Consider the following 13046-nt stretch of genomic DNA (forward strand, 5'->3'; position numbering starts at 1 on the left):
CATATAATGATTTTGATTTAGTAAACGGAGCCTCGAGCAACTGTATCATAGATGATGCGTAGCCACCTTAAAATTAATTATCGTCTTCAACGAAACGCATGCGCCTGAGCATGTTTTACGACCGGAGCAAGATCATAACCGTTCACAGAAACCATCAACAAAAGAAATCATATGAAAGAATCTATTCACGAAAACACATATTGCATTCACTCCTTTTGAAGCTCATAAATAACTTTGATGACTTTTTGTTTCATCAGAAACGGGCGATTTATCTCAATCGCCGTAATGTTGCCGCTATAAGTGCTTGGGTGTAAACTTTTTGTAAATGATAAAAGTTGTATGGTGGGGGTACGTACGAGTATGCAGCGTGGTGACGGTCGGCGCGGCGAAGCCTGCCGCGCGGCGCGGCGCCTGAGTAATCGGTATACGAGTTGCCTCCTCGGATTTATGTCCCGTTTCTACTCCCGACCACAATGGAATATTTAGGGCGAGAATAAAACTTTGCACCGCACGCCTATATTTTATTCCAATCGTGACATGTGAATGCTTTATTTTTTGCAAAGCATCATGCAGCTTGTTTCGCTCATGTAAAGTACCTTCACAACAAAATAGTATTAAGTGAGTGACATTAAATGTCCAGTAATAATGGAATATCAGCCCCACAGGTCAGCGCGCTCTTTCCATTAATTAGGCATACGCCCCATAGGTACATGCATAAAAAGTTCTATCAGCTTGTAACTAAAAAGTACGACATTTTGGCATTTATAGTTACTGAAATAAGGGAAAAATATGTGCTTCGACACTTTCGACCAAGATACTCTGGTTTCAAGTATACCTATACCTATTTGTCAAGTATTAACATTTTCATGTTAATAGGTGCATTAAAATGATTGATGAAATATGTTATGGTTACGAGTTTTCAACAAGGGCCGTGGCCGTTAACCGTGTAAAACATGTTTATAATACGCCGCCATTTTGTTTACAATCGGAATACATCTACAGCGCTTCATTGTGATGTCACATCAACCAGTGTATGTTGTTGGGATATCATGATTTTAAGAGATACAAATAACAGTAACAAACACTGGATACTTTTAGAAACTCACAATTATTGAGTTAAACGAGAAAATGTGTATTCTGTCTGAACCGTGAAGAAATTCTAATTTTCTAGTTTTTTTTAATAAACTAACTGAAATCCTAATCAATTTTGAAATAGGTAGTACAAAGAACGTAAGTCACATAAGTATTACCTACCGCCACCATGAAATTTCTTCTACATCGAGAAATTTCTATTCGAAGAGTACGAAATCAGCTTAATTGGCACGGCGTGGCGTGTTCGCTGAGATAACACCTATACCCAGCAGGACACAGGCGGCTGATAAATAAAAACCTTGACACAAACACATTAAGAGCTACTTTTGCTTGCCTGTTTGATCAGTAAGGTACTTTTAGCTTATTATAAGTGCCGCGAAGCGCCGCAGCCAATCACCCTGGACACTCGATTAACACTTATGGACCTTATCGCTACGCCAATATGAATAAAATTATAAAAGCTTTTTATCTCCACGAGTTTACTACATCGCGTCAATGTACGATTAAGCAAGTTGTCCTTTTAACGAAGTTAAATCCTTTATTGATAATTGACAGTGAGAGAGTTGCCTTAAAAGAGAAACAATGGCAAATAAAATTTTTTTAGCGATGGGGATAATACCGACCAGCATAAACTCTAATTTTAGATATTCCAGAAGGCTCCTTTAGTCTTCATCTGGAAGATGGTATCAATATTAGGAAATTTAAATTGAGTTTGCGACTGAATAATTGCAATATCAAATTGATTATTGATAGTGAGCGAGCTGTCTTAGAAAGAGAATCAATGGCAAATAATAGATTTGTTGCCCTGAAGAGAATACAGATCAGCTGCCAAGCTAAAATTGATAAAGTATAAACTGAAGGTATCTAATAATTAAATATTCCAGAAGGCATTTTAGTCTACATCTAGAAGATGGAATTGGAATTTTTAGTGGGATAATTTCGGAGAAGTAGTAATTAAACTGAGTTGGGGACTGCATAATTGCAATTTGCATAAGTTTGAAAAGCAAGCTTACTATTTCTGCAGTAGTGCCGCGTAGTTCATTCACAGGTTCCGAATAGCAGTGATGAGAGGAATGGGCAATTGAATGCGCTATGGTTTATTTTGAAACTGGTTTTAGATTTTCCGTCGATAACGTCGTCTGGAGCTTGAGGGCAAGGCGCGGCCGTCCTTAGTAATTCAGCAGGCCTGTGCAGTTTAGCGATAGGAAGAAGGCAGTAGCTAGAGGGTTCGCAAACAGAATAATAAACGCGACTAGTGTTTAAAGAAAGACGTTAAAGACAAGGTTTGGAACAGTGTGAGTGGCATGGTAGCGTGCAAAGCGGAGATCCATTTAATGTAGTCTGCCGTGTGCTGCCGCCAACAAACAAATTACGGATGCAAACACGACGCAACACGCGAACCTTGAAAGCCTTTTGCTTGCTTTGTCAATTTTGTTTCTCCCTCGGTATCGCCTCCAAGTCGCTCGGCCGAGTAATTTGATAAATGTTATTGTTATTGGCAAAGCTAACAGAGTTAAGTAATTGTTTTACAGTTTGTTCGTGCTAATGCAACGTTTGCTACAATTTCGGGATAAAAAAGCAATTTCAAACGCCCTTATCGAATATCAAAGAATAACAGTCTATAAAATTGAAATTCTTTCTCAATATTCAGTCCTTCACTAGCTAGGTGTTATAAAGATACATTGTTATACAAAAAAAGAAATAAAAATCGTGCGGCATCAAGTCCCTAGCAGCTGTCTCGTTCAGACTTCTACAAAGGAGCCGTCAAGCGTGTCAACTGAAGAGTTTAAACTGTCTCTCGATTTAACAACTCTCCGTTCTAAATATATGACGACAGAAATAATTAGTAATGCTATTCTACTTGTTCTAGCGAACAAGAGCAATCAAAGCAATGACCTATAAAAGTTATCAAAGCACAGAATTTTATTCACAGCTATAATTGCACTACTTTGTGGCCTTAATAGAATCAACAAACAAGTTAACTATTTACACCAATTATAAAATTATAGAAATGGAAAATAATCTAGCTTTATTTTTTGACAACAGGGAATACCTACCATCTACCATTTGATACCTACGCTTTATTGCTTTTATTGCAGACTGTTACTCCCAACTCCCAACTAGGGTTTTGTTGCTTATTATCAACCTCTTAGGGTCACCGCACCGTAAATATTCTGACGCGATCGTCTTTTAGGGTGGCAATAAAGGACTTACAGGTGGCAATAGATACAGATTTTACATTATATGAAGGGCATCTCCCGCAGTCAAGCGTAGACTATAATCTTTCAACGTTTTAAGCCGTTTAATTTACTATAAAAATGCGGCAAATATTTAAAAAAATGTTGATGCGAATATTTATTTTCCTACAGAAAAACCGGCCAAGAGCGTGTCGGGCCACGCTCAGTGTAGGGTTCCGTAGTTTTCCGTAATTTACTCAAAAACTACTGAACCTATCAAGTTCAAAATAATTTTCCTAGAAAGTCTTTATAAAGTTCTACTTTTGTGATTTTTTTCATATTTTTTAAATATATGGTTCAAAAGTTAGAGGGGGGGGGACGCACTTTTTTTTCCTTTAGGAGCGATTATTTCCGAAAATATTAATATTATCAAAAAACGATCTAACAATATATCACACGTTGGGGTTGAAATGAAAAAAAAAAATCAGCCCCCACTTTACATGTAGGGGGGGTACCCTAATAAAACATTTTTGTCCATTTTTTATTTTTGCACTTTGTTGGCGTGATTGATATACATATTGGTACCAAATTTCAGCTTTCTAGTGCTTACGGTTACTGAGATTATCCGCGGACGGACGGACGGACGGACAGACAGACATGGCGAAACTATAAGGGTTCCTAGTTGACTACGGAACCCTAAAAATTGTATCTCGTGCCTTATTACTGATAAAAGTGATAAACTTGTTTGAAACCTAAGTGTCGAATTAATAGTTCAACTGAAAGATGAATTATCTGCGATATCAAATAATTATTGATTAAGTTGCGATCTGTATAAGAACCTACCGGTAACTCAGATATTTTTGATCGAATTGGTATAATGGCAAAAAAGATACAAGATATTTCGGCAACTCCTAGCTGCCAAACCGAGTCGGCAACTTTACAATTTTCTTCCCAGCCAAACTGCTGTCACTATATACGCAATCCGTGTTCACTTGAAGAGGCATTTCGTGCTCCGCTGCCTGCCAAGCTGGAGTGCTAACAGTCTTTAATAGAACAATATACCTTTGTGTCTGATCCCAAGCACTTCCTCGCCGTTTGTAGGTAATCGAAAGGGGGAGGAGAGGGAGTAACACGGGTTCACTAATTTCGTAGTCTCGTGGGTTCAGGTCGGAGCTAAGCGCGCCGTGTTCCTACAATTTCCTCTTACTAGTTGAAATTACATATTTGAATTGGAACAATTACGTTAGAGTTTTTTTAATTTAGGGGTGTTACAGATAAGATACACGTTTTAGTAAGTAAGTAGCCTATTAGGAAAAATACGTTTTTGAATTTCGATTAAATCACTTAGATATTTAATGAAATTAGTTAAAAAACAAAATGAAAGTTACAAGTTAAGTTATTTTTTATGTTCAAGTTGTAATGGGTAGGCGCCAAGTACTTTTGTAGTGTTAAGTCTGAACCATTCAGTTGAAGGTACTATTCGATGAGAATTAATAGAAATTTGAATATAAAACATTTTGTAAATTATTTTCGTTTATAAAAAATGGCAGTATCATTAACAGATGTGTTTCTGCTTGAAAAAATATACTAAGTATCAAATTAACCCAAGAGTGAAGTTTTTCAATAGAACACGGAGCAAACGATGCCAAGACGAAACCGGGACAAACGAGCAACTAATTCAATTTCTAGTGAGCCTCCCTGCGATTGGACCGTCATTACACTGTGTCTGTAAGTGGCAGAATCAGCACTGATTATGTAATAAAATTCGAAACGGGAGAAAAATTGTCTTTGGCGACCTTATTATTGCTTTTGATCTTAGTTTGGTTGATCCGTTAGGTTGAGAATTGAGATGTAGGTAATAAAGTCAAAACAAAAATCAATTTAGTAATTCATAGTATTTAATCAACTCTAGGTATGGTGGTTTGGTTTCTTGTAGATTAGATCAATAGAAAAACGTATAACTCCTTTTTTGTTAAAATATTATTAATAATCTATTAGGCTTAGAATAGCGACACATACAATGTATAAAACATTTTTAGTGCAAAGTCTTGTATGCCAAATCTTTTACATAGATTGTACTTTTATGTCCGTTCCATTGCACGTTATGTATACGGCCGTGAGCACGAAAGCGCAGTGTTACAAAATTTAAATTCCTAGGTAGTAACCCTATCGTATAAAACAGGTCTCAGTAGTACAGTACTAGCTGTAGTGTGTCTGCCATAGCAGACCGTGTAACTGTCAATTAGGGCTGCGCTCGGGCGCTACCCGTGTGAGCGACATCGCCTCTGACTGCTCTGTCGTTGACGTATTTACACAGGAAATGTTATATCAGAACCCTTACTTCATGCTTTGACGTAGTCATGACGTGTTAAAGTAGTGCTTTGTTGGAAACTGACCAAACAAACGTATTGTTTTCATTAAATCTGTCGTAGACGCGTAGGTTCATGAACCTGCGCATCGTGGATGTATGCATATATTTCAGTACAATTTTATACCTATTTTATATTTACGGGAAAAGGGTGATCTGGAAAATTTGGCAGCCTAACGCGGAGGCCGCGAGGACGGAGCCAAAATGCTGTGTCGTAGCTCATATTCTTGATTAATAGACTTATCTAAATAAATCATTACAACGCAGACAACTAATGAGCTAAGACTCATGTTACAAAACATTATCTACAACAATTAATTCAATTGTAATAAGCACGCAGAATAGTTTTTGAATTTAAGGAGTATAGAAGACTAATCAAAGTGAATAGATATTTACTAGACACAGTATAATTGTTCCCAAAGCATTATAAAGTTATAGTTTTTAAAACAGTTTAAATGTTAGTTGTTGGCAAAGACATAATTATGCAACTCCGTAAAGACAGATAAAATCTAAGAAAAATACGTACCGTACCTTAAATCCATAGAGAAACAGGTACGGTGGCCTAGATGGCGTTACACCTTTGGGGAACACTCGGCTAAATGGCGCTAATATTAATATTTGACATTTTCACACATATCAAGCTAACGATATGGGCTAAATTGTCAAAACTGACGTTCAAAAATTTTAAGCCTGTGTCGGGAGATGGCAGTCTATGCACTGCGATTACACATTTTACTTTGACAGTAACTCTATAATACTCGATCCTCTTTGGTTGTTGGTAACTATTGCCGGCTTTTAATCGTGTGAAACGTGTGAATACATTATAATTCCTGGTAACCCCCCTGGTGGTAAATGTTACAGCCTACGCTTTTCGTAATGCTGTATTCGGACTTGTTATTTATGGGATGTTAAGTTTTTTACTAACAAAACGTCGCTAATTGACAAAATATGTTATTTAAAGTTTATGTTAAACTTGATAGTCGAGGTATATTTTTCTCCAGTAACGGATTTGTCATACATACATTAAAATTTTCTCAATTTTGTAGTAACTCCTACTCATCAGATTATGGTATTCGGCAAAATGAACATAACTCTTGTAGTTAAACGAAGTTTTTATTTGAAATATACCTGTACACGCGGTAAAATGAATAATCAAATAGCTCCCGGGTTGAGAAATAAAAACCAAATAGGCGTAGGTATTAAAAGAGTCGAAAAAATGAAGAGCAGTTGTTGATATATCGCTAATGATTTAATGAAACAAATTAGTGGTAAAAAAGTTCATTATACTATGGAATAGGTGTAGTACAAAGGGCCTAGAATTGTTGTAAGTAAATAAAATTAGTAATGCCCCTGTAATAATTATAACTAATTTAAAAGTAACTAGAACATGTCAAAACGTTTAATCTGTTAGAAATATGTTTTAATTCAGACTCACGGCATAAAATACGAACTATTATATAAGCAATACCGCTTCGAAATGCAGCGAAACTTGAACACGACTGACAAAGTTGAGGCCAGAACTGGCTCCGTGACACTTCGACTTGAACCGTCGCCTGTTCGCGCTCACGGAACTTACACGGTAAAGTAATAAATTAAATATAGACTATGAAATTGTGCTAATTTTGATAAGTAAGTATATGATAAAGTTATTATGTTGATTGATACGCATGGGATTAGTTGCCAAAACGGACACTAGAGCTCATGAGCCATAATTATGGTAAAGATCGGGACGAAGGAGATACTAAGAGAATTGAAACATTTTTCGTCATAACTAGCGTCGAAACCTGTGGTAAAGATACGAATTAGCATAATTGGATACAATGACGAAAAGCAGCAATTTGGAAACTCCTTTCGCTCGTCTTTTAATTCAATAATTCCTTGCCTGTTGTATGATTCAGGTTTAGAAAAAAATGTCAAAACTATTGTAAAAGTAAAATAGTTAAGTATTCAACCACAATTAGGTACACTCAACGTAAATGCAGTATGTAAAGATAACAAAAAACAGTCAAAATGTAAATTCAAAATATGAATGAATAAATAAACAGTAAACAGTAATGCAGCATTAAAATGAACGGCAACCTGTGCATTTTAGAAAGCTCTTATCGCTCTCGACATTTCCAACACAAACACAACTTACAAGAGGCGCAACTGATAAGTACTCGAACTAAGCACCTGCACACTTTAATCCAGCCGGCGTGAGCTGAATGTTGTACACTTGTGGCGTGTCCATTATGGGCCTTCCAACTTAAGGGACATTCTAGTGACTGTAGTAATGGAAGCGACGCGACGTGGCTTGGGCAGCTGAAGTATCGAAATGCTGGCACATGACACTTGAGATACAACTTATATGGCCGATGCAGTCGGACTGCAAGACAAAGTTGAGCGACTTGTATAGAAACTGCACATCGACGATGCAGTTGGCGTGCAGTCGTCGTTCTCACACATGTTTAAATTGGGTTGCAGTTCTTGCAGTCAGCATGTACTTATTAGTGAAATGTTTGACGCCGATATAATTTTGATAGTCTAAAATGAAATATTCCCTTTGATTTTCGAACTAAGAGGATTTGAACTGTGTCCTTTGTGACTAGTAAGTAATAACTAACCGGGCAGAGCCCGTACTGATTACGTACTCATACCTACTTACTAGGTGCAGTTGTGGTATTGTGCAAATAATACTGATAACAGAATGTTGCCAGGAAAGATGTATTGTTAAATTTCTTCATCGATTTCGTTCTTTGTTTCAATAACTCGAAGAAAATCTTATTGAACAAGTTAAATATTTAAACTTGGACGGCAAGGCATTGACGTGTACAACTGCAATGCACAACTCGCAGTGTGGGAGTGAAGGAACGCTTGCACGAAACGGCACTCAATCTAGTTTCAAGCGCGGCGGCAAAACAAGAAAAAAATTCGGATGAACTAAGATATGACGTCTGGGTTATTGTACACAACCACTGAAATTACTGAAAGTCATATTTAGGTGTGGTGCTTAGTTTTGCAACACACTAAATATAATTTTTGAGGACTTCTTCAAAAAACACAAAAACTGTTCTGTCATTTCAAGTGGAACTTGCAAGCTATTGAGATTCATAGGTATTTCTTTTGATAATTTTCAGCTTCAAATTTAGCAGTAGAACCATATTGACGCACACATGATGAAAACCATCATGTAGCAAAGGTGAGTCACTTACAACATTCCTTAGGCATGTTTAGGTTAGTGAATATATTACTATTAAACCACTCAACGTGAATACGAAACTGCGAAGAAGGCTATGACTAAACAGAATTAAAATAGGTAGTACCTTCGCTGCGCAGCTGACCAAGACGGCACAGCCACACCTTTTAAAAAACCATTGCAATCCACTCACGTAAGGTAGGCGAGTACAAACGAACCGACGGGCTGATGCGTCACGTGCAGTACTGCACTCTTTACCCTCAACTTCAATTTAGTTAAAAGTAGTAGCTGAGTGCACCACACAGGCGTGATCTTCCCGCGGTCGAAATTCGGTCTCGCTTTTTGAAAACAACTTTATGCTCTGGAGTGTGACTGCTGTTAAATTTAAAAGTTGTAACGTACGATGTTGCTTGGGATTAAACTGCGAAATATTCCGGAATAACGGGGGTTACTGATCCGACCGCTGGCAACGTTTTATCGTGCATTAAATATCGTTCGCCACTTTATTTCTGCGTTAGAACACAAATACAGTCAACGATTGTATCAATTACATTTTTGTTATTTGGGTAGATTTCCAAATATAAACAGGCAAGACATTCCACTTTTATTAACACTCTTTCATTGCGCAATGATTTATATTGTGGAGGCCAGATTTATTTTATATACAATTTATTTCTAAAGTATTTTCATTTTCATTCGTTCTCGTCTCAGTGGTGATTAATCACCAACACTAATTTATGCAACTAATTTTGTTGCCAACTTTAAATAAAAGTCTCCTAAGCCCGCCCCTAATTTCACTTTAAGGGTGAACGTACACTAAAGTATTTTTTCCACAGTGTAAATCAAAGTGTCTTCTGCTAAAGCTAGCTTAGTGCGGCCGACTTACCGCTTTCGATTAAATTAAGTTTGTCCTCTGTCTCGTTCAAGGACCTGTCTTTAGTTAGAAAACACACTAGTTTTATGTAGGTTTACAACGTGAAAATAAACTTCATTATTATTCTGGGCACTCCATCAATATACATTTTCCCTGTGGGTCCTTTACATATCCGTTTAGAATTTCGGGACATTATAAATGAATTAACCGTCAACAAACACGATCACGCGTCGATGCTATCGGGACACATTCTTCTAACATGTCCGTTTTTTTCTACAATACTCGCACCACGACATGTGTTTCGTCAGCCAGTCGGAACCGCCCCACGGAATTACCATACAGTTGCCGACTGTATAAAAAAACCTTTTTAAAACTGTGACATGACAATGATGCGTTAACATTATGACAATGGCCCGTTAAAGGTAAATGGGAAGTGAACTCCGTTTAGTACTATTCACGATTCACGCTTTGAGGCGGAGGTTGTTTACGCGGCGTGTCTGTTCTCTAAATACAAGTTCACTATTAGTTAGTTTGGTGTGTTAATGTTTGTGTTGCTCGTTTCGTTTATTGGACTTTTTTGTTTCCTTTAAATGAGTAATTAGTCACTGGAATTAATTTTTGTTTTTAAACAGTTACCACATAACGGTTTGAAATGTGTAGTTTGACATATCGCATCAATATTAGCAAATCGGTACTAAACATTTTAACGCTTCAAAAAAGTCCACATGACCATCCTAACTCTGTTCAATGATGTCAACAATCTTCTTTATTTATTTACCTAACAGCGATTATATTTCTGAATGTATTTAGTATGTTAGTTTTAGATTAAACGAAATACAGAATGAATTTAGAATATCAACTGCATTTTTCAGAAGCCAGCTCTAGTGCTTACTGGAGCGGAACCGAATTCGTGGTATTGCCGTTATATTTTTAGGCATCTCCAAATTGGTATCGATCGGCATGTGTGCCGGAAAACCAGTTTTATAGTTATGCAACGTCATTCCATTATCTGTATTCCTGGTGCATTCGACCGCCGGCACCATACCAGTTCAAATCGCTGAGAGTTCTCTTCTTTGCTTCAAAGCTTGTAACAATTTACAATATACAAGGTAGATATGACCTAGTATGTCCTGTCAGGAGTAAAAAATTAAACGTTTGTTCAATGACTTTTATTAATTGTGAAGTTATTACACTTCTTATTTTTAATATACTTAAATTAAGTTTTATGTTCAATGTACACTACCGTTAGTGTAATTGACATCGCTTGTCTTGTTCCAAACCTAACAAATGTCGCAACAAATACGTACAATACATTACGAATTATTTAAATTAAGTGTGTTGAAATCAAAATATAATTTTAACTTACTGAGCGAATAAACAGCATTCGCAGTTCGAGGAAAAGATCTTATACATATATTAGTATGTACGAGTATATTGGTTAAATTTGTAGTTAAGGAAGATTATTGATAACTTCAATATAAAATCACAATAATCAAGATTACTAATACCTACCAACTTTGTTGCACCTTCAGTTAATTGTATCTTAACCTGACCTCCTCATTCGTCAAGAAAGAGATAACTAGCTAAAAAAGTTACAAAATCGAAGAATATGAACATAAATTATATTGACTTTATCAATTTCATCTCGTACATTTACAAGCAGGTGCGAGGCGACTCATTTGCCACCTTTCTTTTAGGAATTCTTTGAACCTTAATGAGGACGTGTTTTTTTATCAACTTTCACGTAATTATCTTGACATTGAGTTTTTTTGTAAAATATGTCATTTTTATTAATTTATTTCAATTTTAAGCATACGAATCATACTATTTACGGCTAGGTAGCTCTATTTCTTTATTTCGTACTAAAAGAAGTATTACAATTTTGAACGTCAGAGTTTCCATCTAACTTATAACCAAATGTTTCAATGTCAGAATCAGAATCAGAAATATTTTTATTGCAAGATTATGGTATTTACAATAATAGTAAAGGTGTAAGGTAAATTTTTTGTGTAACACATAATCTACCCATCAAGAGCATGCAATAATGGTTTCATTATAATTGTCTCACAATTTTTATGCTTAGGCTCAATGAATAAAATTATTAGTAACATAACTAGTAATCTGTTATCCTTGTGGTGCAATAAAGAATATTTACTTACTTACTTACTTACTAGTATCTAGTGTCTGTCAAGCATTAAGTACCCTAAGTGCAAATCAACTAGCAGATATAACGATTCAGACTCCAAAGGCCGCGCACATCGAGTTTGCCACAATATATGAGGCAGTACACCAATATTATTTCCAAGAACCACCTACCTACACTGGCGATACGATGGGCTATTTTAGACCAGCGTGTAACTTATAATAGGTATGTAATTTAATGCTCAGCCAGCCCATTAAAAAGCATTCAGTCCCGCCGCTACAACACAGTGCATTAAGTATGGAGCAGAGAAACGAGAAAGTATAGTTTTCTTTATTGTTGTTTTATATAGCTCAGTTTACAAGTCGAAGCTCCGGACGTTAAAGGATCAGTTTCTTGCGAGAGTAGATTTCAGTTGTTTTAGTGTAAATTAAAAATGAGTTTGGATTTTAATTTTGAACTCGGTACTCTCCTTTAGGCCAATTTAATGCAGATTTAAATAATTATGAAAATTAGGTTATGTTTTACTGAAGAATAATTTTAGATGATGGAACATTGTCGAGAGGCATAAATCGACGACAACAACGTATAGGGTACAATATGCAATTTTTTTTCTTCAGAAAATTGCACCTTACCCACCAACGTACAAGGTGCTATCTGCTACAAGAAAAAATCGCAGATTGCGCCTGTACGTTGTTGTCGTCGAAATACCAATAATGAATTAATTAAATGTGGTTTTTGTCACTTGCTTTCCTCCATTATTTAGCACTATTAGTGGATTAAATTAAGATTGCATTTTTTTATAAATACCTATACCTTATTAAGTACCTATCCTGGCTCTTTCGCCATATTGTAATCTCTTTAAGTATAAAACCCTTTTAAAATTGTTGTAAACATACTGCTATCTCCGATCTTATTAAAATGCAAATCAAACATAAGTACTCGGTCCCCGATTATTAAAGTTGGCAAACGTTAGCGGTATCTCGATCCCAAGCGGCTGCAAGAACAAGGTGTTGCCGCTAGTACTCCGATCAAGATATCGACTGCGAATACCTTACGCTAAAGCTGACCGCCTTCCCGTAGCTTACCGAGAGAAAACGGTTTAAAATATATACAAAACCAGTGTGGAATTCAGAATCAGACAAACAGAATCAATTGAGCATCGCAGTGCCATGTGGTGTCGGCATCAGAACAAATAGCCCACGCGTCTAGAGTAGAGC

At 36.4% G+C, this 13046-nt stretch overlaps 1 protein-coding gene across 4 annotated transcripts in view; it reads left to right on the plus strand.

Moving 5' to 3' along the window:
- The window catches only part of LOC125230148, a 138828-nt gene that overhangs the window by 16129 nt on the left and 109653 nt on the right, over positions 1 to 13046 (plus strand). The window lies entirely within an intron of this gene.

Source organism: Leguminivora glycinivorella, chromosome 10 (genome assembly GCF_023078275.1).
Source record: "Leguminivora glycinivorella isolate SPB_JAAS2020 chromosome 10, LegGlyc_1.1, whole genome shotgun sequence".
Lineage (NCBI taxonomy): Eukaryota > Metazoa > Arthropoda > Insecta > Lepidoptera > Tortricidae > Leguminivora > Leguminivora glycinivorella.